Source organism: Ambystoma mexicanum, chromosome 3p, assembly GCF_040938575.1.
Source record: "Ambystoma mexicanum isolate Mex_15411 chromosome 3p, UKY_AmexF1_1, whole genome shotgun sequence".
In the NCBI taxonomy this organism is placed as follows: Eukaryota; Metazoa; Chordata; class Amphibia; order Caudata; family Ambystomatidae; genus Ambystoma; species Ambystoma mexicanum.
The window spans coordinates 6,779,314-6,803,946 of NC_090925.1; the positions used below are offsets into that span (position 1 = coordinate 6,779,314).

At 50.5% G+C, this 24,633-nt stretch overlaps 1 protein-coding gene across 1 annotated transcript in view; it reads right to left on the bottom strand.

Annotated features, from left to right (window-relative positions):
* The window catches only part of FAM131B (family with sequence similarity 131 member B), a 446,901-nt gene extending 427,993 nt beyond the window's left edge, over positions 1-18,908 (bottom strand). The window contains exon 1 of the mRNA XM_069650307.1: positions 18,827-18,908. The gene's annotated coding sequence lies outside the window, so the exon portion shown is untranslated. The remainder of the gene's footprint in view (positions 1-18,826) is intronic.
* Between the last annotated feature and the right edge of the window lie 5,725 nt (positions 18,909-24,633).

Consider the following 24,633-nt stretch of genomic DNA (forward strand, 5'->3'; position numbering starts at 1 on the left):
TCCAGTAAAGTTACAAGGAAGAAGAGCTTGGATCTTTTTGGGTGACATCAAACCATACATCGGAGAAGGCCCCCTGCCTGCACCCCAGTGCGAAGAGACTACAGATGACGGGGAAGAACCACAGCACATGCAGACGAGATCCATGACGAGAAAGGACGCATGAGCAGCAGCAAAGTAAAGACAAAGAACTTTTGTGAGATAGTTGTGGTTTCACTTTGGACATTCCTCTGAGCAAAAAAGAGGATAAGGACATATAAAACCGACTGTCTGTGCATCCTAGTTGCAGGGTGAAGAAGAAAACTGCATTTATAAACCACAACATAGTCTGTTGACTTTGAACTTTGAACTAAGGCACACTGAAGCCTGGACTAGAAATTAATATGCCAAATTTTGATCAAGGGCACATACATTGTAAGAAAATACAGTACCCAGATTCCTTTCACACAGAGACTTTGTTCTGAATCACTTATGGTGTCCCACAGTATCGACATCACCAAAGATGTGGTGACATACTTCGACCTAGTGCTAAAATCGTACCCATCATTGGTGGGGAGGCTCACCAGTGTCACTGACTTCCTTCAAGATCCCGAAAACGAAAAGACTATAAAGAGATTACTTACTGTGATTGCCAAGCAGTTCCTCCTACTTCCGGAATACAGCGAGGAAAAGCCAAATGTCCCAAGTGGAGAGGAAATAAATGAGCTTGTCAACGTATTGTTCTTCTGTCTAATCGAAGACTGTCCAGAACTTGTCGGGAGAACAACAGACGTATTAACTTTTCTTCGAGATCCAGCAAACACAGAACGTCTGAGCATAATTCTAAACAGCATAGTGATTCAAATTGCTCTCCACACAAACGGAAAGTGCAGACACTGTTCACAGTGAAGTGAAAGCCTACAGTCCTGAACCTCAGCTAGACAGGACAAATGTCCCTGTCACCAGAAGACAGTAGGTTGGCCAGCAACGTTTTCTTCCGGTTAATCACAGATTTTCCAGAGCTAGTGGGGAGACCTGTAGATGCTGACGTCCTCACATTCATCAGTGACATAGCTAATTCTACACAGATGGACATGCTCTTACATGGAATAGTGATGCAAGTGGAACTTTCCAACCACCAACAGAACTATTTGAGAAGATTTTAAACTTTCCTCCGAGGGACAGATCGCGGAAGCAGTGCCAGAGATCTCCACTTTTATTATTATTTTTTTATATTATCTTTCACAGGGATAAAAACAACATGTCTTCGGGAATGAAGCAGATCAGGGGCACAGACTAGTTAGTATAACTAGTATAGAGACTTGCCGGATTATTGTCTGTTTTTGACACACACATAGAAAAAGAGAACTGTATGCAGAAATAATAGACAATCCAGAGGTCAGACTAGGAGAGACAACTGTTTAGTTCCTGCAGCTCACGAACAAGAACCAAACAAAATCCAGAGACAATATTGTTAAAAGATTATATTAAAAGTTAACATTTCAACGGATGATCGAGATCAGGGTCCAGAGCAGTCATCTAGTCCTCCCCCAGGAGGAAAGACGTTCATATTTTTCTGAAAGTAAATGCTGTTGCTTAACCTACAGAGGCATAATGTATTTTTGTATTATACTCATCATTGTTTTACTGCCATTAACTATCAGAACTGCATTTTTTATTGGTGCACAAAGCGCTCCAATTCCAGTGCACCCACCTAATGATGCACGCATGAAGCTTACGAAGGCACCCAGACCGTACATAGTCCTTCCAGTCCCTAGAATATCTGATGGTGGAAAGAATGAACCTGAGATGGATGTAATTAGCAATGATACACACACACTTGTAATAACAAGCAAATCAAAAAGCCGGAGACAGGGCCGGCAGATTATGAATGTGAAAAGGTTACTGACAACCACACACATTCAAACACTGAATGCACATACACCAGGTCTTGTGTCAATGACTGCAGAGCCACAATCCAAAGGATGGCGAAAGAAATGACTGCCCACTATGAGAAATTTCACTTTAAGCAAAGTAGAGAGCCAAATGAAGAAAGCGAATGTCATGAAGAGACGAGAAGAGTCAGCAAGAAAGCCAACAGAAACGACGGTATTAGAAACTCTTGATCAAACACCAAGAAAGGCAAGAGCAAACCCAGAGAAGATCTCTGCACAAGCACAACTGATAGAAGATTCATTTTGGCCGTTTATAGCCAGGTCAAGAAACGACAAGAGGAGCTGAAGAAGAAAACCACAGAGACAACGCTGCCGATATATGTTCCAGTAAAAGGGACAAGTACAAGTCCTATGATGCAGCCATATACTGGACCAATGTCAAAGTGGATGATAGGAACATCTCTAACCAGAAGAAAAAAGATGCAAGAGGACAAGGACAGAATCGCCAGACTGTTGTCCACCCAAATGGTACAGATGAGAAGACCTGCACCATGGACCGGGATACCTGAGAATCCTCCAGCAAGAAGGAGCCATAGAGATGCATTCAGGGATGTAATTATAGTGAACTACAGGAGAACACTAAGAATCAAGAGAAGCATGCATGGGGACGACAGTGAACTAAACTATTACTTGGACAGCACAGCACATTTGGGAAACAACATTTGGTACCAGCATATGAAAGAAGTTGGAAGACGGAGTTCAGAAGAGGAATGCTTTGTTTGTGCACTCTTACCATACAGCATGGGGCAGTCCAAGATCGTTGTAGCTGTAGAAATTGATGTCTAGACAGCACACTGTCTTTCACACGTAGCCATGTGCAAAGCCAGAGGCCAGTTCATGGGAAGTGATGCCTCATTGATATGGGGAACTGAAGCAGTTTATCTTGATGATTGTGTTCAGGTCATAAAGACAAGAAATAGAGCTCATACTAGAAATCACGTGATCAGGTGCGAGAAATCTGGAGCAAAGGGAGCTGAAATTAGATGGGAAGTGAACAATAAGCTAAATGTCCAAGGGAAAACTCAAGAAGAGGCTCAAAATTGGAAAACAGTGGCCAAATGCAGATTTGGGGAACAGTGCTTTCACCAGATGGATGGGAAAAAGGGGTAGTGATTTGCAGGGCATGGATGGTCCTCAGAGCCAGCAAGGAAGCAATTGAAAATTCACAAAGGATATGCAAGCCATTATGGCCAAAGCTTACAAAACTGCTGACATGGGTCGAAGACAGAGGAGGACCTTTGCAGATAGTACCACTGGAAAACTCAAAATTGTGCTTCAGGAATAATGGCACAAGGAAGATGGGAGAGAATCAGAACTGTGGACGCATCTTTGACGCCCCAGGAATGATGCATGGAACTGCAGTAATTATGGATCATTACTGGGCATGTGGATCCAAAGCATACATCAGACTGCCGAGAAACTGGGGAGGTATATGCACAATAGTGAATGTCCACATTCCAACACTGGTGATCCCAAAAAATGACTTGAATATTGACAGTTTCCTGAAAGCAGATGCTCACCTGCGAAGGAAGAGATCTGTGGAACTGCTGACTCGACTAAAGCAAGAAAATTACTTTTCTGCCAAATCTCAAGAAGCTTTTCATGCAATCCCATTAGAACACAAGCTGTTCAGCCTCACCTCATCAGTGTTCACGACAATCTTCATGCCAAGATTCCAAGTTGGAGCAAATACTAAATGGTTGCAGATAACCAGATGGGTGTTACTGCAGACCATCAACACAAACATAAAGGGATTCAACGCAATCAAACAACAGTTAAGAGACATCCAACTGATGACTCTCCAGAACAGATATGTCCTTGACATGATCACAGCTATGGATGGAGGAGAATCATGTTGCACATTTATACCCTCTTATGATGAGGAAAATGGAACTTTAACAGAAGCCATAGGTATGCTGACAAAGCTGCAGAACCAGATGATTGATGAAACTGACGAAGTAGACGACGACAGTTGGTTTAGATCACTATTCTCATGGGTTCCACAATGGATGGCAGACGCATTCAAGTTCCTGGGAGCCCTGCTGGTGATGATATTGCTAGGATTCTGTGTTATCAAGATGATAACTCTCAGTGCCAGAAAACTGCAAACAAAGCCATAGGGATGAAGATCATGATTGATGTCAAGCATGGATGGAAGCCCAAAGACCTAACTGACGAGGAGATAAGAAATTTTGTGAAATCCAGCTATCATGCACCTGAGGGAACAACATTTCTCTATCCTAAGAAGCATTGAAATTATGTCGGAAGATGGGTTTACTGCAGCCCAAATGGACAATGTCAATTTATGACATGGAACAAGGACGAACACTTGAGAACAGCACATTTCTTCAGACCATCATGTATAGACGCAGAAGTTGAAGAAAGAATGAACCCAGGCGATGACATGAAGGTGAACACAGAGGAACCAAGGAAGGTGGATCCAAGGAAGGAGGAGAAAGTGGTCGATGAATCGCCCAGAGGGGGGAGTGTAGAGGAGGTCCCAAATAAAGCCTCCATTCCAACCACCCATTTTTGAAGTACCAGGAACATTCACACCGAGATACATGACTTATGATGAGAAAATAAACCAGCAGAGAGCTGCAGTAGGGCTCTGTCCAGTACTTATCAGAAGAACAGCATCTATTGAAGTACCAACACCAAGGAAACCATGGACAGTAAGGTATCCATTGAGGAAACCCTATCAACAGGTGAGATGAAATGAAGATCGTCTGAGTACAGTCCCGTAAGAAACCAAAAAGGTCTTAATGGAAGTCGAATGGTGACGTCACGAGAGCCCAGACTGACTCACATACAGAAGAAAGGACAACCAAAGAATGGTACAAAGAGAAGAAACGCCATGAACAAGGATATCGTGAACCTAAAGTGAAAGACGATGTCAAAAATAAGAAGCTTAAGCTATAAGCATGACAAAGACATTTGACCAAGTTTACACCTGCACATATGCTTGGAACCACAAGAAAGCTGAGAAATCAGTGCGGCCTGCTATGCTTAGTAGAAAGATAATGCCGCAAGCGCCATTATACATAATCTACCTCAACAAATTATGTTATTTAAGTGTATTTCCACTTTGTACAAGAAGCAGAATCAACCAAGGGTTACTAAAGGCCACACGAGAAAAGCTGCATATTTAGCAAAATCAAGAAGAGACGTCTGAAACGAAACTCAGCAGAGGCAACTCGTGCCAGAGAAGCCAAGGTCGTATCAGTAGAAGAGACGAACAGTAGCTACATTTAATTGAAACTAAGAACAGAATATCCTAACTCTGAAAGGTCGAGATAAGAAGACAAAGGCAGGTGGTGGGTAAAACGAAAATCAAATATACGAATTGATGGAAAAGAGGCAAATTCACAGTGTCCTAATCATGTGACAAGCCGAGCAAGAAGAAGCGAGAGTACACACCTACGCATGGCACCAGGCCAGACGATATCGAAACTCTTTCCAGACAGAAGATGCAGCCTTGAGGCCAACCACAGCGAAATAATTGACACATGGCTACTAAAGTGATGATCGATTGTAACAATAATTGGAGGAAGGCCGGGTAACTGAGGGGCACCCTGCACCTGGCCGACCATTCTGCGTGCTGCTAAGTGGAGAAGTATGCATGGGGTTGGTGCCAACCCAATCACAATGGACCAAATAATCTAGGGTCCTATAGTTAGTAGAACAAATAGGACGTTGTTCTTTTAGTGACGTCTGCAGTAGCCATTTTTGAAGGAAGGGCTTAGATGCCCACCTGACAGTGTTTATCCAATTCCCTCACTCTGTTACCATATACAGATATAGTACCTATATTAAAGTTACCTTTTCATAACCAATAGAATTGCATGTCAACTTTTGAGTGTTACACGTCAATGATGACGAGTTTTTAGTATAAAAGTTGTGATTTTTATGAAGTTTGTTGGAGTTGAAGCGAGAAGGAAGATCGCGCCATTGATGATGTTCATAACTCCCCGTTTATTGTACTTGTCATTAAATGGACTCCCTTTGCCAAACTATTTGAGTTGTCTTTATTGATTGGTGTTTGAAGTATAAATCTGCACCCCCATCCATCTCACGGGTGCTGCTATCTTGTCTTAAAGTGCTTCTGAGCTAACCCCGACTCTATGGGCCGGTTGGGGGTCTCGGAGCACAGGATACACATGTGTGAACTGCAAACAATCCAAATGTGCATACACAGCATCACATACACACACTGTGCACTGATCATGATGCCCCCTACATACACAAACATACATATCCTAGCAGTGCACATTCTGCACATATATTCAAAATGTGCATACCCAAATATGCACACACACACACACATAGAACATGTGCACACTGTATACTGCCTCTCTCTGTCTGTCTGTCTCTCTCTCTCTCACACACACACATCATTTTACCACACTCCATACACAAATGTAAACCGAACATACCATACACACACAACAATCACACACGTGCCAATGCACACTTTACATATTGTACATGCACATAATGCATATTGCTGAATGCACACATTTTACATCCCTCACTAAAAAGGAACATACACAAACTGCACAATGCAAACAGTACAAACAAAACACACAGTATGGACAAACATAGTATTAAATGCAGAAACTACAAACATCATAAAAACACACACAAACACAGCGTACCAGAGTTATAAAGAGCACACATGTTTGGTCTCCAGTGTACGAGGCAGCTTGCAGGCTCTGGCAGGGCTAACACTTGTGAATGTATGCACATGCTTCTGTTATGGACCACAAAGTATATCCCTGGGTGCACTGCTCTAGGTACCACAATGACCCTTCCAATATGGCCGCCACACGGCCAATGGTGAATGCTTTGTGGTGTACCAGCCTCCTGGAGTATGCCGCTATGCAACAATGTGGCCAGTTGTAGCGGGGCCCAGGAAGCTTTTTCCCGATCTTTGGGTTCCATGGCGCATGTCAATGCTTCGTTTCCTCGAGCAGATGCTCTTCCCTGCATGTGAGTCCTTTTTCTTGTTCTCCTCTGTATTCATCTCCTGTTCCTGTTGATTCCTTCCCTGCCCTCCTCCTGTCCTTCCCTTTTGTTTTTTTCTTTACTGCGCTCTCTGGTCCTTCCCTCCTGGATATTCCTTCTTAGTTCAGGGGTATCTGTTACAATAGCCTAGTCTGTGGGATTTTGAAGGAAGGGAAGGTATGCCTACTGGGGTGCATTGATAATGAAGCACACAATCATGTAGTACCAGGTACTTTGTAGGAATTTGTGGAAGAGGGCATATGACTTCACTAATCTAACATGGCTGCCTTAATAATATATTAATTATGTTTGTGAGCAGTAACAGCTTTTCAAGTGGTTCTATGAAAAATTTGCTAAGTAGTTGTGACAAATCAACTTCCCGGGTACCAGTGTCCAGGGGTGAATATCGGTTTCGAAACCATTAATCAGCGCCACACCTCCTAATACACCAGAAGGGATCCGAACCGATTGGAATAACAAGCAAATTATAAACCTCCTCGGCCAATTTTAGTAACATGGAGGGAACGGCAGGCTTATCTCCGAAAGGCTGTGGTTCGTTGGTTAGTTGCAACACAGTGAAAATAAAATTCGTACCCAATGATAAAAGGGGCTGTCTAGGGGCTGTCCAGTCAAGTTTGCATCAACAATATCTACTTTATGAATTTTACAACAGACTGTTCTAGCAACACTATGAAATAAAACCCACCCTGTAAAGGAATGCAGAGGACAGACAGTGGTGATGCCGGGATGTGAGGCCAGTCTGCAACCTAAGCACATTACTGCGTGTCTTCTCTGCTCTCGTGGGTAAGAGTGCATGTTCATGTTTGGCTTTTAAGAAATCCCAATAAAACATCTTGACAAATATAAACATCCTTAAATAAACAGTATGATTGTAGGACTGAATGGAGGAATAGGAGTGTCAGAATGCAAAGTAACGCAAGCCTAAAAAAGCGCATGGAGGTTTTACAAAAGTACTCTCAACACTTAGCGCTTCGACGCCATAACCAATGGCATGAGGCGCTAGGCAAATGCAAGATAACATCACACAACTTAAAGCCACATAACAAAAAATCCAGTAATGAATGTGCCCGTTTATCAGTTCATTCGAGCACCCTGCTTATTTATAACAGTGCTAAGAAATTGTTAGATTCTGCATAAATAATGCACACCTGTCTTTGTGTGTCAAACAGGAACACATTGAAAAAATGAGAGACAGTGTCATTGTTTTTTTCGTGAAATTAGGCACAGACATGCATATTTATCTGGAGCATTCCTTGGGCGTTCTGATGCAGAATAGCAAATGCCCCCCACCCCCTTCCCAAAATATGTATCTATGACCATTAACAAACAGGTGATACGTGTTTAAATGCCCCAGTGAGAGCCATGTGGGCGTTGCTACCTGCGCAGTGTTGTGTACCAGGTGGGTGTTGTGTATCCAGTGGGTTTGTGTGCCAGGTGGGTCTTGTGTACCCTGTGGGTGTTGTGTACCCAGCGGTTGTTGTGAACCCCGTGGGTGATTGTATCAGGTGGGTGTTGTTTACCAGGTGGGTCTTGTGTACACTGTGGGTGTTGTATACCGGGTGGGTGTTGTGTACCAAGTGGGTGTTGTGTACCCTGTGGGTGTTGTTTACCAGGTGGGTCTTGTGTACCCTGTGGGTGTTGTGTACCAGGTGGGTGTTGTGTACCCTGTGGGTGTTGTATACCGGGTGGGTATTGTGTACCTTGTGGCTGTTGTATACCAGGTGGGTGTTGTGTACCAAGTGGGTGTTGTGTACTTTGTGGGTGTTGTATACCGGGTGGGTGTTGTGTACCTTGTGGGTGTTGTGTACCAGGTGGGTCCTGTGTACCATGTGGGTCCTGTGTACTAGGTAGGTGTTGTATACCGGGTGGGTGTTGTGTACCGGGTGGGTGTTGTGTACCACGTGGGTGTTGTGTACTAGGTGGGTGTTTTGAACCAGGTGGGTGTTGTGTACCAGGTGGGTGTTGTGTACCCGGGGGGTGTTGTGTACCCGGTGGGTGTAGTGTACCCTGTGGGTGTTGTATATCGGTGGGTGTTGTGTACCTTGTGGCTGTTGTATACTGGGTGGGTGTTGTGTACCAGGTGGGTGTTGTGTACCAGGTGGGTCCTGTGTACCAGGTGGGTCCTGTATACCGGGTGGGTTTTGTGTACCGGGTGGGTGTTGTGTACCCTGTGGGTGTTGTGCACCAGGTGGGTGTTGTTTACCAGGTGGGTCTTGTGTACCCTGTGGGTGTTGTGCACCAGGTGGGTGTTGTTTACCAGGTGGGTCTTGTGTACCCTGTGGGTGTTGTGCACCAGGTGGGTGTTGTGTACCCGGTGGGAATTGTGTACCCGGGGGGTGTTGTGTACCCGGTGGGTGTATTGTACCCTGTGGGTGTTGTATATCGGTGGGTGTTGTGTACCTTGTGGCTGTTGTATACTGGGTGGGTGTTGTGTACCAGGTGGGTGTTGTGTACCAGGTGGGTCCTGTGTACCAGGTGGGTCCTGTATACCGGGTGGGTGTTGTGTACCAGGTGGGTGTTGTGTACCGGGTGGGTGTTGTGTACCAGGTGGGTGTTTTGTACCAGGTGGGTGTTGTGTACCCGGGGGGTTTTGTGTACCCGGCGGGTGTAGTGTACCCTGTGGGTGTTGTGCTGTGGGTGGGTGTTGTGCACCGGGTGGGTGTTGTTTACCAGGTGGGTGTTGTGTACCCTGTGGGTGTTGTGCACCAGGTGGGTGTTGTTTACCAGGTGGGTCTTGTGTACCCTGTGGGTGTTGTGCACCAGGTGGGTGTTGTGTACCCGGTGGGAATTGTGTACCCTGTGGGTGTTGTGTACCAGGTGGATGTAGTGTACCCTGTGGGTCTTGTTACCCTGTGGGTGTTGTGCACCAGGTGGGTGTTGTGTAGCCAGTAGGTGTTGTGTACCCGGTGGGTGTTGTGTACCAGGTGGGTGAAGTGTACCCTGTGGGTGTTGTGTACCTGGTGGGTGTACTGTACCAGGTGGGTGTAGTGTACCCTGTGGGTGTTGTGCACCAGGTGGGTCTTGTGTACCAGGTGGGTGTTGTGTACCCTGTGGGTGTTGTTTACCTTGTGGGTGTTGTGTACCATGTGGGTGTTGTGTACCTTGTGGGTGTTGTGTACCCTGTGGGTGTTGTGCACCAGGTGGGTCTTGTGTACCTTGTGGGTGTTGTGTATCCTGTGGGTGTTATGCACCAGGTGGGTCTTGTGTACCCTGTGGGTGTTGTGTACCCTGTGGGTGTTGTGCACCAGGTGGGTCTTGTGTACCAGGTGGGTGTTGTGTACCCTGTGGGTGTTGTGTACCTTGTGGGTGTTGTGTACCAGGTGGGTGTTGTGTACCCTGTGGGTGTTGTGTACCCTGTGGGTGTTGTGCACCAGGTGGGTCTTGTGTACCCTGTGGGTGTTGTGCACCAGGTGGGTCTTGTGTACCAGGTGGGTGTTGTGTACCCTGTGGGTGTTGTGTACCTTGTGGGTGTTGTGCACCAGGTGGGTCTTGTGTACCTTGTGGGTGTTGTGTACCCTGTGGGTGTTGTGCACCAGGTGGGTCTTGTGTACCAGGTGGGTCTTGTGTACCCTGTGGGTGTTGTGTACCTTGTGGGTGTTGTGTACCAGGTGGGTCTTGTGTACCTTGTGGGTGTTGTGTACCCTGTGGGTGTTGTGCACCAGGTGGGCCTTGTGTACCTTGTGGGTGTTGTGTACCCTGTGGGTGTTGTGCACCAGGTGGGTCTTGTGTACCTTGTGGGTGTTGTGTACCCTGTGGGTGTTGTGCACCAGGTGGGTCTTGTGTACCTTGTGGGTGTTGTGTACCCTGTGGGTGTTGTGCACCAGGTGGGTCTTGTGTACCAGCTGGGTGTTGTGTACCCTGTGGGTGTTGTGCACCTTGTGGGTGTTGTGTACCAGGTGGGTGTTGTGTACCCTGTGGGTGTTGTGTACCTTGTGGGGGTTGTGTACCAGGTGGGAGTTGTGTACCTTGTGGGTGTTGTGTACCCTGTGGGTGTTGTGCACCAGGTGGGTCTTGTGTACCTTGTGGGTGTTGTGTACCCTGTGGGTGTTGTGCACCAGGTGGGTCTTGTGTACCCTGTGGGTGTTGTGTACACTGTGGGTGTTGTGCACCAGGTGGGTCTTGTGTACCCTGTGGGTGTTGTGTACCTTGTGGGTGTTGGGTACCTGGTGGGTGTTGTGTACCAGGTGGGTGTTGTGTACCCTGTGGGTGTTGTGTACCAGGTGGGTCTTGTGTACCCTGTGAGTGCTGTGTGCCAGGTGGGAGTTATGAACCTGGTGGGTGTTGTGTACCCTGTGGGTGTTGTGCACCAGGTGGGTCTTGTGTACCTTGTGGGTTTTGTGTACCCTGTGGGTGTTGTGCACCAGGTGGGCCTTGTGTACCAGGTGGGTGTTGTGTACCCTGTGGGTGTTGTGTACCTTGTGGGTGTTGTGTACCAGGTGGGTGTTGTGTACCTTGTGGGTGTTGTGTACCCTGTGGGTGTTGTGCACCAGGTGGGTCTTGTGAACCTTGTGGGTGTTGTGTACCCTGTGGGTGTTGTGCACCAGGTGGGTCTTGTGTACCTTGTGGGTGTTGTGTACCCTGTGGGTGTTGTGCACCAGGTCTGTGTTGTGTACCTTGTGGGTGTTGTGTACCCTGTGGGTGTTGTGCACCAGGTGGGTCTTGTGTACCTTGTGGGTGTTGTGTACCCTGTGGGTGTTGTGCACCTTGTGGGTGTTGTGTACCCTGTGGGTGCTGTGTGCCAGGTGGGAGTTATGAACCTGGTGGGTGTTGTGTACCTTGTGGGTGTTGTGTACCAGGTGGGTGTTGTGTACCCGGTGGGTGTTGTGTACCTTGTGGGTGTTGTGTACCCTGTGGTTGCTGTGTGCCAGGTGGGTGTTGTGTACCTTGTGGGTGTTGTGTACCCTGTGGGTGCTGTGTGCCAGGTGGGTGTTGTGTACCCTGTGGGTGCTGTGTGCCAGGTGGGAGTTATGAACCTGGTGGGTGTTGTGTACCCTGTGGGTGTTGTGTACCCTGTGGGTGTTGTGCACCAGGTGGGTCTTGTGTGCCAGGTGGGTGTTGTGTACCCTGTGGGTGTTGTGTACCTTGTGGGTGTTGTGTACCAGGTGGGTGTTGTTTACCTTGTGGGTGTTGTGTACCCTGTGGGTGCTGTGTGCCAGGTGGGTGTTGTGTACCCTGTGGGTGCTGTGTGCCAGGTGGGAGTTATGAACCTGGTGGGTGTTGTGTACCTTGTGGGTGTTGTGTACCAGGTGGGTGTTGTGTACCCGGTGGGTGTTGTGTACCCTGTGGGTGCTGTGTGCCAGGTGGGTGTTGTGTACCTTGTGGGTGTTGTGCACCCTGTGGGTGCTGTGTGCCAGGTGGGTGTTGTGTACCCTGTGGGTGTTGTGTGCCAGGTGGGAGTTATGAACCTGGTGGGTGTTGTGTACCCTGTGGGTGTTGTGTACCTTGTGGGTGTTGTGTACCCTGTGGGTGTTGTGTACCTTGTGGGTGTTGTGTACCAGGTGGGTCTTGAGTACCTTGTGGGTGTTGTGTACCCTGTGGGTGTTGTGCACCAGGTGGGTCTTGTGTACCAGGTGGGTGTTGTGTACCCTGTGGGTGTTGTGTACCTTGTGGGTGTTGTGTACCAGGTGGGTGTTGTGTACCTTGTGGGTGTTGTGTACCCTGTGGGTGCTGTGTGCCAGGTGGGTGTTGTGTACCCTGTGGGTGCTGTGTGCCAGGTGGGAGTTATGAACCTGGTGGTGTTGTGTACCTTGTGGGTGTTGTGTACCCTGTGGGTGTTGTGCACCAGGTGGGTCTTGTGTACCTTGTGGGTGTTGTGTACCCTGTGGGTGTTGTGCACCAGGTGGGTCTTGTGTACCCTGTGGGTGTTGTGTACACTGTGGGTGTTGTGCACCAGGTGGGTCTTGTGTACCCTGTGGGTGTTGTGTACCTTGTGGGTGTTGGGTACCTGGTGGGTGTTGTGTACCAGGTGGGTGTTGTGTACCCTGTGGGTGTTGTGTACCAGGTGGGTCTTGTGTACCCTGTGAGTGCTGTGTGCCAGGTGGGAGTTATGAACCTGGTGGGTGTTGTGTACCCTGTGGGTGTTGTGCACCAGGTGGGTCTTGTGTACCTTGTGGGTTTTGTGTACCCTGTGGGTGTTGTGCACCAGGTGGGCCTTGTGTACCAGGTGGGTGTTGTGTACCCTGTGGGTGTTGTGTACCTTGTGGGTGTTGTGTACCAGGTGGGTGTTGTGTACCTTGTGGGTGTTGTGTACCCTGTGGGTGTTGTGCACCAGGTGGGTCTTGTGAACCTTGTGGGTGTTGTGTACCCTGTGGGTGTTGTGCACCAGGTGGGTCTTGTGTACCTTGTGGGTGTTGTGTACCCTGTGGGTGTTGTGCACCAGGTCTGTGTTGTGTACCTTGTGGGTGTTGTGTACCCTGTGGGTGTTGTGCACCAGGTGGGTCTTGTGTACCTTGTGGGTGTTGTGTACCCTGTGGGTGTTGTGCACCTTGTGGGTGTTGTGTACCCTGTGGGTGCTGTGTGCCAGGTGGGAGTTATGAACCTGGTGGGTGTTGTGTACCTTGTGGGTGTTGTGTACCAGGTGGGTGTTGTGTACCCGGTGGGTGTTGTGTACCTTGTGGGTGTTGTGTACCCTGTGGTTGCTGTGTGCCAGGTGGGTGTTGTGTACCTTGTGGGTGTTGTGTACCCTGTGGGTGCTGTGTGCCAGGTGGGTGTTGTGTACCCTGTGGGTGCTGTGTGCCAGGTGGGAGTTATGAACCTGGTGGGTGTTGTGTACCCTGTGGGTGTTGTGTACCCTGTGGGTGTTGTGCACCAGGTGGGTCTTGTGTGCCAGGTGGGTGTTGTGTACCCTGTGGGTGTTGTGTACCTTGTGGGTGTTGTGTACCAGGTGGGTGTTGTTTACCTTGTGGGTGTTGTGTACCCTGTGGGTGCTGTGTGCCAGGTGGGTGTTGTGTACCCTGTGGGTGCTGTGTGCCAGGTGGGAGTTATGAACCTGGTGGGTGTTGTGTACCTTGTGGGTGTTGTGTACCAGGTGGGTGTTGTGTACCCGGTGGGTGTTGTGTACCCTGTGGGTGCTGTGTGCCAGGTGGGTGTTGTGTACCTTGTGGGTGTTGTGCACCCTGTGGGTGCTGTGTGCCAGGTGGGTGTTGTGTACCCTGTGGGTGTTGTGTGCCAGGTGGGAGTTATGAACCTGGTGGGTGTTGTGTACCCTGTGGGTGTTGTGTACCTTGTGGGTGTTGTGTACCCTGTGGGTGTTGTGTACCTTGTGGGTGTTGTGTACCAGGTGGGTCTTGTGTACCTTGTGGGTGTTGTGTACCCTGTGGGTGTTGTGCACCAGGTGGGTCTTGTGTACCAGGTGGGTGTTGTGTACCCTGTGGGTGTTGTGTACCTTGTGGGTGTTGTGTACCAGGTGGGTGTTGTGTACCTTGTGGGTGTTGTGTACCCTGTGGGTGCTGTGTGCCAGGTGGGTGTTGTGTACCCTGTGGGTGCTGTGTGCCAGGTGGGAGTTATGAACCTGGTGGTGTTGTGTACCTTGTAGGTGTTGTGTACCAGGTGGGTGTTGTGTACCTGGTGGGTGTTGTGTACCCTGTGGGTGTTGTGTACCCTGTGGGTGCTGTGTGCCAGGTGGGTGTTGTGTACCTTGTGGGTGTTGTGTACCCTGTGGGTGTTGTGTACCTTGTGGGTGTTGTGCACCAGGTGGGTCTTGTGTACCTTGTGGGTGTTGTGTACCCTGTGGGTGTTGTGCACCAGGTGGGTCTTGTGTACCAGGTGGGTCTTGTGTACCCTGTGGGTGTTGTGTACCTTGTGGGTGTTGTGTACCAGGTGGGTGTTGTGTACCTTGTGGGTGCTGTGTGCCAGGTGGGTGTTGTGTACCCTGTGGGTGCTGTGTGCCAGGTGGGAGTTATGAACCTGGTGGGTGTTGTGTACCTTGTAGGTGTTGTGTACCAGGTGGGTGTTGTGTACCTGGTGGGTGTTGTGTACCCTGTGGGTGTTGTGTACCCTGTGGGTGCTGTGTGCCAGGTGGGTGTTGTGTACCTTGTGGGTGTTGTGTACCCTGTGGGTGCTGTGTGCCAGGTGGGTGTTGTGTACCCTGTGGGTGCTGTGTGCCAGGTGGGAGTTATGAACCTGGTGGGTGTTGTGTACCTTGTGGGTGTTGTGTACTAGGTGGGTGTTGTGTACCTTGTGGGTGTTGTGTACCCTGTGGGTGCTGTGTGCCAGGTGGGTGTTGTGTACCTTGTGGGTGTTGTGTACTCTGTGGGTGCTGTGTGCCAGGTGGGTGTTGTGTACCCTGTGGGTGCTGTGTGCCAGGTGGGAGTTATGAACCTGGTGGGTGTTGTGTACCTTGTGGGTGTTGTGTACCAGGTGGGTGTTGTGTACCCTGTGGGTGTTGTGTACCTTGTGGGTGTTGTGTACCAGGTGGGTGTTGTGTACCTTGTGGGTGTTGTGTACCCTGTGGGTGCTGTGTGCCAGGTGGGTGTTGTGTACCCTGTGGGTGCTGTGTGCCAGGTGGGAGTTATGAACCTGGTGGTGTTGTGTACCTTGTGGGTGTTGTGTACCCTGTGGGTGTTGTGCACCAGGTGGGTCTTGTGTACCTTGTGGGTGTTGTGTACCCTGTGGGTGTTGTGCACCAGGTGGGTCTTGTGTACCCTGTGGGTGTTGTGTACACTGTGGGTGTTGTGCACCAGGTGGGTCTTGTGTACCCTGTGGGTGTTGTGTACCTTGTGGGTGTTGGGTACCTGGTGGGTGTTGTGTACCAGGTGGGTGTTGTGTACCCTGTGGGTGTTGTGTACCAGGTGGGTCTTGTGTACCCTGTGAGTGCTGTGTGCCAGGTGGGAGTTATGAACCTGGTGGGTGTTGTGTACCCTGTGGGTGTTGTGCACCAGGTGGGTCTTGTGTACCTTGTGGGTTTTGTGTACCCTGTGGGTGTTGTGCACCAGGTGGGCCTTGTGTACCAGGTGGGTGTTGTGTACCCTGTGGGTGTTGTGTACCTTGTGGGTGTTGTGTACCAGGTGGGTGTTGTGTACCTTGTGGGTGTTGTGTACCCTGTGGGTGTTGTGCACCAGGTGGGTCTTGTGAACCTTGTGGGTGTTGTGTACCCTGTGGGTGTTGTGCACCAGGTGGGTCTTGTGTACCTTGTGGGTGTTGTGTACCCTGTGGGTGTTGTGCACCAGGTCTGTGTTGTGTACCTTGTGGGTGTTGTGTACCCTGTGGGTGTTGTGCACCAGGTGGGTCTTGTGTACCTTGTGGGTGTTGTGTACCCTGTGGGTGTTGTGCACCTTGTGGGTGTTGTGTACCCTGTGGGTGCTGTGTGCCAGGTGGGAGTTATGAACCTGGTGGGTGTTGTGTACCTTGTGGGTGTTGTGTACCAGGTGGGTGTTGTGTACCCGGTGGGTGTTGTGTACCTTGTGGGTGTTGTGTACCCTGTGGTTGCTGTGTGCCAGGTGGGTGTTGTGTACCTTGTGGGTGTTGTGTACCCTGTGGGTGCTGTGTGCCAGGTGGGTGTTGTGTACCCTGTGGGTGCTGTGTGCCAGGTGGGAGTTATGAACCTGGTGGGTGTTGTGTACCCTGTGGGTGTTGTGTACCCTGTGGGTGTTGTGCACCAGGTGGGTCTTGTGTGCCAGGTGGGTGTTGTGTACCCTGTGGGTGTTGTGTACCTTGTGGGTGTTGTGTACCAGGTGGGTGTTGTTTACCTTGTGGGTGTTGTGTACCCTGTGGGTGCTGTGTGCCAGGTGGGTGTTGTGTACCCTGTGGGTGCTGTGTGCCAGGTGGGAGTTATGAACCTGGTGGGTGTTGTGTACCTTGTGGGTGTTGTGTACCAGGTGGGTGTTGTGTACCCGGTGGGTGTTGTGTACCCTGTGGGTGCTGTGTGCCAGGTGGGTGTTGTGTACCTTGTGGGTGTTGTGCACCCTGTGGGTGCTGTGTGCCAGGTGGGTGTTGTGTACCCTGTGGGTGTTGTGTGCCAGGTGGGAGTTATGAACCTGGTGGGTGTTGTGTACCCTGTGGGTGTTGTGTACCTTGTGGGTGTTGTGTACCCTGTGGGTGTTGTGTACCTTGTGGGTGTTGTGTACCAGGTGGGTCTTGTGTACCTTGTGGGTGTTGTGTACCCTGTGGGTGTTGTGCACCAGGTGGGTCTTGTGTACCAGGTGGGTGTTGTGTACCCTGTGGGTGTTGTGTACCTTGTGGGTGTTGTGTACCAGGTGGGTGTTGTGTACCTTGTGGGTGTTGTGTACCCTGTGGGTGCTGTGTGCCAGGTGGGTGTTGTGTACCCTGTGGGTGCTGTGTGCCAGGTGGGAGTTATGAACCTGGTGGTGTTGTGTACCTTGTAGGTGTTGTGTACCAGGTGGGTGTTGTGTACCTGGTGGGTGTTGTGTACCCTGTGGGTGTTGTGTACCCTGTGGGTGCTGTGTGCCAGGTGGGTGTTGTGTACCTTGTGGGTGTTGTGTACCCTGTGGGTGTTGTGTACCTTGTGGGTGTTGTGCACCAGGTGGGTCTTGTGTACCTTGTGGGTGTTGTGTACCCTGTGGGTGTTGTGCACCAGGTGGGTCTTGTGTACCAGGTGGGTCTTGTGTACCCTGTGGGTGTTGTGTACCTTGTGGGTGTTGTGTACCAGGTGGGTGTTGTGTACCTTGTGGGTGCTGTGTGCCAGGTGGGTGTTGTGTACCCTGTGGGTGCTGTGTGCCAGGTGGGAGTTATGAACCTGGTGGGTGTTGTGTACCTTGTAGGTGTTGTGTACCAGGTGGGTGTTGTGTACCTGGTGGGTGTTGTGTACCCTGTGGGTGTTGTGTACCCTGTGGGTGCTGTGTGCCAGGTGGGTGTTGTGTACCTTGTGGGTGTTGTGTACCCTGTGGGTGCTGTGTGCCAGGTGGGTGTTGTGTACCCTGTGGGTGCTGTGTGCCAGGTGGGAGTTATGAACCTGGTGGGTGTTGTGTACCTTGTGGGTGTTGTGTACTAGGTGGGTGTTGTGTACCTTGTGGGTGTTGTGTACCCTGTGGGTGCTGTGTGCCAGGTGGGTGTTGTGTACCTTGTGGGTGTTGTGTACTCTGTGGGTGCTGTGTGCCAGGTGGGTGTTGTGTACCCTGTGGGTGCTGTGTGCCAGGTGGGAGTTATGAACCTGGTGGGTGTTGTGTACCCTGTGGGTGTTGTGCACCAGGTGGTTCTTGTGTACCAGGTGGGTGTTGTGTACCCTGTGGGTGTTGTGTACCAGGTGGGTGTTGTTTACCTTGTGGGTGTTGTGTACCCTGTGGGTGCTGTGTGCCAGGTGGGTGTTGTGTACCCTGTGGGTGCTGTGTGCCAGGTGGGAGTTATGAACCTGGTGGGTGTTGTGTACCTTGTGGGTGTTGTGTACCAGGTGGGTGTTGTGTACCCTGTGGGTGTTGTGTACTCTGTGGGTGCTGTGTGCCAGGTGGGTGTTGTGTACCTTGTGGGTGTTGTGTACCCTGTGGGTGCTGTGTGCCAGGTGGGTGTTGTGTACCCTGTGGGTGTGTGCCAGGTGGGAGTTATGAACCTGGTGGGTTTTGTGTACCCTGTGGGTGTTGTGTGCCCTGTGGGTGTTGTGCACCAGGTGGGTCTTGTGTACCTGGTCGCTCACAGGCATCCTCCAATCACTGCTGAGGGAAGACAGCCACGCCCTGTATTGCAGTCTTAAGCCTGTCTGTGCACATGCACACATGCAGGGTACACAATGCACGTGCAAGGTCATAAAACACACGGACTCAAAACACACACATTGTACATTCAAAGCACACACGGAGCTCGGTGTGCGCACAAAGAGAATACACACATCACAATTTCAGAACAGAAGGAACTCAGTACACATGCGGAGTACAGACTGTACACACTGCCCATTTGCAGCACACGCAGTACACACATACCAGCGTGAGACACGTACGGGCTCGCCTGGGCCACCTTGTCCCGAAGCTCAGGGTGATGGATGCAGACAGTAGCAGTGGCAGCCAGAGCTGAAAGCATAATGATGGAAAAGGGGAGGGGCACAGGGTGGAAGAGGGAGGAGGGGGACACAGGGAAGAGAGCAAAGGAAGTGACAGAAGAAAGCAAAGGAAGGGAAGGCAGAGAGGAAACAAAGGGGAAGGAAGAGAGAAAAAGAGGGGAAACAGAAGGAATAGAGGAAGGGAGGGAAGAGAGGAAAGGGAGTAAAGGACGAGAGGAAGGGAAAGAAGAGAGGAAGGGAAGGAAGAAAGGAAAGGGAGGGAAGTAAGAGAGGAAACAAGGAATAGAGGAAAGGAAGGGAAGGAAGAGAGGAAAGGGAGGGAAGGAAGACAGGAAAGGAAGGGAAGGAAGAGAGAAAACAAAGAGGAAGGAAGAGAGAAAAAAGAGGGGAAACAGAAGGAATAGAGGAAGGGAGGGAAGAGAGGAAAGGGAGGAAAGGACGAGAGGAAGGGAAAGAGGAGAGGAAAGGAAGGGAAGGAAGAAAGGAAAGGGAGGGAAGTAAGAGAGGGAACAAGGAATAGAGGAAAGGAAGGGAAGGAAGAGAGGAAAGGGAGGGAAGGAAGACAGGAAAGGGAGGGAAGTAAGAGAGGAAACAAGGAATAGAGGAAAGGAAGGGAAGGAAGAGAGGAAAGGGAGGGAAGGAAGACAGGAAAGGAAGGGAAGGAAGAGAGAGAGGAAAGGAATGAAGGAAGAGAGCAAAGGAAGTGAAAGAAGAAAGCAAAGGAGGGGACGGGATAGAGGAAAGGCAGGGAAGGAAGAGAGAGGAAAGGGAGGGATGGGAGAGAGGAAAGGGAGGGAAGGAAGGAAGGAAGGAAGGAAGGAAGGAAGGAAGGAAGGAAGGAAGGAAGGAAGGAAGGAAGGAAGGAAGGAAGGAAGGAAGGAAGGAAGGAAGGAAGGAAGGAAAATGAGGGCAGGGCGAGAGGATAGGGAGGGAAGGAAGAGATGAGAGGGAAGAAAGGAAAAGAGGAAAGGGAGGGAAGGAAGAGAGGAAAACGAAGGAAGGGAAGAAAGGGAGGGAAGGAAGAGAGGAACGGGAGGGGAGGAAAGGGAGGGTAGGGAGAGGTGACTAGAAGGGAAGGAAGAGAGGCAAGAAAGGGAAGGAAGAGACAAAAAGGAAGGGAATAAGAGCAAAGGTAGGGAAGTAAGAGAGGGAAGGGAGGGAAGTAAGAGAGGGAAGGAAAGTAAGGATGAGAGTAAAGAGTGGAAAGAGAGGGAAGGAAGGAAGAAGGGAACCTATAGAAGCTGCTCTCAGAATGGACCAGCGCATGTCTGCATGCAAGGGGTTCTCACATAGCGCCACGTGGAACTTGGCGCTATATGTGCCAATAGATACCTCCCAAAAGAAGTCCACAACATGCACAGTCTGGGGTGACCCCGAAATTGGGAGCCATGCTGGCCTGGTTCAATTCATGGCAAGCGGGTCACCCAGAGTTTGCTGTCCCCCATCTGCACACTAGGGGCTTTTCTGAACATGGCCTTCCCCTGTCCGGTGGTCTAGTCCTCGATGGGTGTTTCAAGGTCAGAGGCGGGGCAGGCTGGTTTAGGGGGGCTCAAGCCCTTCTGAATTATGGAAGTGAAGGCAGAACTGGCCCCACCCTTAGTAATGCGCCCCCACGACAAAGCCAAAGGCTTAACTCAGTTGCTCAGATTTCAGGGGGCAATTGCTGCCCAGGGACATCATTTCACCAGAATGCCAGGGGTAGCAGAAGTGACATCACATGACTCTTCACCCGCTGCTGGCATCACAGGAAGTGATGTCATTTGACTGTGTCCCCCAGGTTACATCACGCTGAGTGATGGCAAATATCCTTCAGATCTTTCAGAATCGCCTAGCACAGGGGTGCACAACTGATTTTGACAGAGGGCCGAAAGTACCTTACATGAGGGCTATAGTGGGCCGAAAAGTAAAAGTGGGCGGGGCGGTAGGCGGGACATGTCAGGAGGCTTTTTCATCCCCCGTTTTGTATTAAACACATGGAAAAAGATGTTTTTGAGGGGTAACGATTTTTATTGCATTTCAAACTTACATTTTGTACTACACATTTTCCATTGCTATCATTTATTTCGATTTAGTTATTGTATATCGTCTATTTAATTAAATTATATATATTTTATTGACCCTTGATTGGACATTCCGTTATTTTGGACTGCTATAGTTTGCTGTTTGGGTTACCCAAGAGGAGTATGGCTTTCGTTGAGTCAGGTTTCCTCAAAAAAGCAAAGGATGTACATCTCCTAACTGTGCCTGTTTTAGCTTTATTATTGAGTTCACTCTTGGAGTGCAACACTATGCCCCATGGCTCCCATCCCCAACCAAACACTATGCCCCATGGTCCCCTCACCCCCAACCAAACACTATGCCCCATGGCTCCCATCCCCAACCAAACACTATGCCCCATGGCCCCCTCAACCCCAACCAAACACTATGCCCCATGGGCCCCCTCACCCCCAACCAAACACTATGCCCCATGGGCCCCCTCACCCCCAACCAAACACTATGCCCATTGGGCCCCTCACCCCCAACCAAACACTATGCCCCATGACCCCCACCCCAACCAAACACTATGCCCCATGCCCCCCACCCCCAACCAAACACTATGCCCCCTGTCCCTCACCCCCAAGCAAACACTATGCCCCCTGTCCCTCACCCCAACCAAACACTATGCCCCATGGCCCCCTCACCCCCCTCACCCCCAACCAAACACTATGCCCCATGGCTCCCATCCCCAACCAAACACTATGCCCCATGGCCCCCTCACCCCCAACCAAACACTATGCCCCATGGGCCCCCTCACCCCCAACCAAACACTATGCCCCATGGGCCCCCTCACCCCCAACCAAACACTATGCCCCATGGGCCCCTCACCCCCAACCAAACACTATGCCCCATGGCCCCCACCCCAACCAAACACTATGCCCCATGGCCCCCACCCCCAACCAAACACTATGCCCCCTGTCCCTCACCCCCAACCAAACACTATGCCCCATGGCCCCCTCACCCCCCTAACCCCCAACCAAACACTATGCCCCATGGGCCCCTCACCCCCAACCAAACACTATGCCCCATGGCCCCCACCCCAACCAAACACTATGCCCCATGGCCCCCACCCCCAACCAAACACTATGCCCCCTGTCCCTCACCCCCAACCAAACACTATGCCCCATGGCCCCCTCACCCCCCTAACCCCCAACCAAACACTATGCCCCATGGGCCCCACCCCAACCAAACACTATGCCCCATGGCCCCCTCACCCCCAACCAAACACTATACCCCAAACACACTCTCAAGCATGCACCCATACAGACCCGAACCCCCGCCCCAACGCAGCACACACATTCTCAAGCATGAACCCATACAGACCCGAACCCCCCGCCCCAACGCAGCACACACATTCTCAAGCATGCACCCATACAGACCCGAACCCCCACCCACCAACTCAGCACACACACACATGCACCCTTACAGACCCGAAGCCCCCACCCCCCAACTCAGCACACACACATGCACCCTTACAGACCTGAACCCCCACCCCCCAACTCAGCACACACACATGCACCCATACAGACCCGAACCCCCCACCCCAGCACACACACATGCACCCATACAGACTCGAACCCCCCACCCCCCAACTCAGCACATGCACCCGTACAGACCCGAACCCCCCACCCCCCAACTCAGCACACACACATGCACCCTTACAGAACCGAACCCCCACCCCCCAACTCAGCACACAAAAAACATTCAAATCAAAACATTCATACACATCCGACACCCACCCCCACCCCCGCATCTCAACATACACACAAAATACATTCAAATACAAACATTCACACACATCAGACACACCCCCCACCTCCGCATCTCAACATACACACAAAATACATTCAAATCAAAACATTCATACACATCCGACACCCCCCCACCCCCGCATCTCAACATACACATAAAATGCATTCAAATTCCAACATTCATACACATCCGACACCCCCCCACCCCCGCATCTCAACATACACATAAAATGCATTCAAATTCCAACATTCATACACATCCGACACCCCCCCACCCCCGCATCTCAACATACACATAAAATGCATTCAAATTCCAATATTCATACACATCCAACACCCACCCCCGCATCTCAACACACACACAAAATACATTCAAATCAAAACATTCATACACATCCGACACCCCCCCACCCCCGCATCTCAACATACACATAAAATGCATTCAAATTCCAACATTCATACACATCCGACACCCATCCCCGCATCTCAACACACACACAAAATACATTCAAATTCCAACATTCATACACATCCGACACCCCCCCACCCCCCCATCGCAACATACACACACAAACATAAAGTAAAACAGACCCGACACACAAACGCAAACAGACCACTTACCAGAGACGTGCTGGAAGGCAGGTAAGCGGCAGGTAAGCAGGAAAGCTGGAATCGTACTACGGCTGGCGTGGTCCAAGGCTGAAATGCCTTCCGGCATCAAGCCTTATGGACCACGCCAGCCGTAGTGCTGGCCCTCCATTGGGTCAGCACACACACACTACGTGGCTCGTAGGAGCAACGTGGTGCATGTGTGCTGAGCCAATGAAGGCCAGTGTTTTGTCCGGCCCGGAAGACAACAAAGACTTTCCTAATGGAGGGCGGCCGCGGGCCGCCCTCCATTAGGAAAGTCTTTGTGCCTCGCGGGCCGGACAAAAGAGCATGGCGGGCCGCAACTGGCCCGCGGGCCGTATGTTGTGCACCCATGGCCTAGCACCTGTCTTTCCAGGCGCTCTCATTTCAGCCAGATATAAGAACCGAGGCACAGAGGGAGGCATGATTTGTCCAAGATCACACATTTGGGGAATGCCATTTTCCAGATTCGACATGGGGTCTATATGCAAAACATACATTATGCAGTATTTAGAACATGTCTGATGTCTCTAAAAAGTCAAACTTCCTACTGCACCTCCTCAGAGGTACTCTGCCTTTCCTCTCCTTCCCCCAGAAGCTCATGGTCTCCCAAGATCTGGTTCTCTCTATGATGGACTACCATAGTCTCTTTTTAAATCTGCCTGCTTCTACTCTCCGCCCTCTACAACTCATCCAGAACAGGACTGCGAGACTTGTCCTTGGCCTCAAGCTTTGGGATCGGATCTCTCCAGGACTGACATCTCTGCACTGGCTCCCAGTGGCTGCAAGGATTAAATTCAAAACCCTCTGCATTGTCGACAAGGCTTTCTGGGGCCTGGGTCCAAAATACCTTCAGCTATCCCTCCGCAAATACCTCTCCTCTCAAGCTCTTTACTCCTCTACCTCTAACTCCCTCAGGGTCAGTCATTTCTCAAAGAAACAAGGTGGGGGTAGATCTCCGTCTTCGGCGAGGGCCTCCCTCTGGAACCTGCCTGCCACTCTAAAACTTGAGGAGAACCATCTCTGGTTCCAGAAGCACCTCAAGACCTTCCTCTTTTCTTCTGCCTTCGCTCCCCCTCTCCCCTGCTGATCTGTTCTCTCTTGACACTGTGCATCTGACCACCCTCTGTCCTCCGGGCCCGGGTACCTGCTCACCCTGCCACCCTCCTGCACTGCCTCCGGGCCACCCCTTGCACTGGGGTCTGTATCTGTACCCATACAGCCCCCCCACGTGTTCTTCCTGCACTTATCAGACCTACCCTGTCTGCTGCCTTAAACCTATCACTTGCCTATTGCTGGCTGCTCTACCACT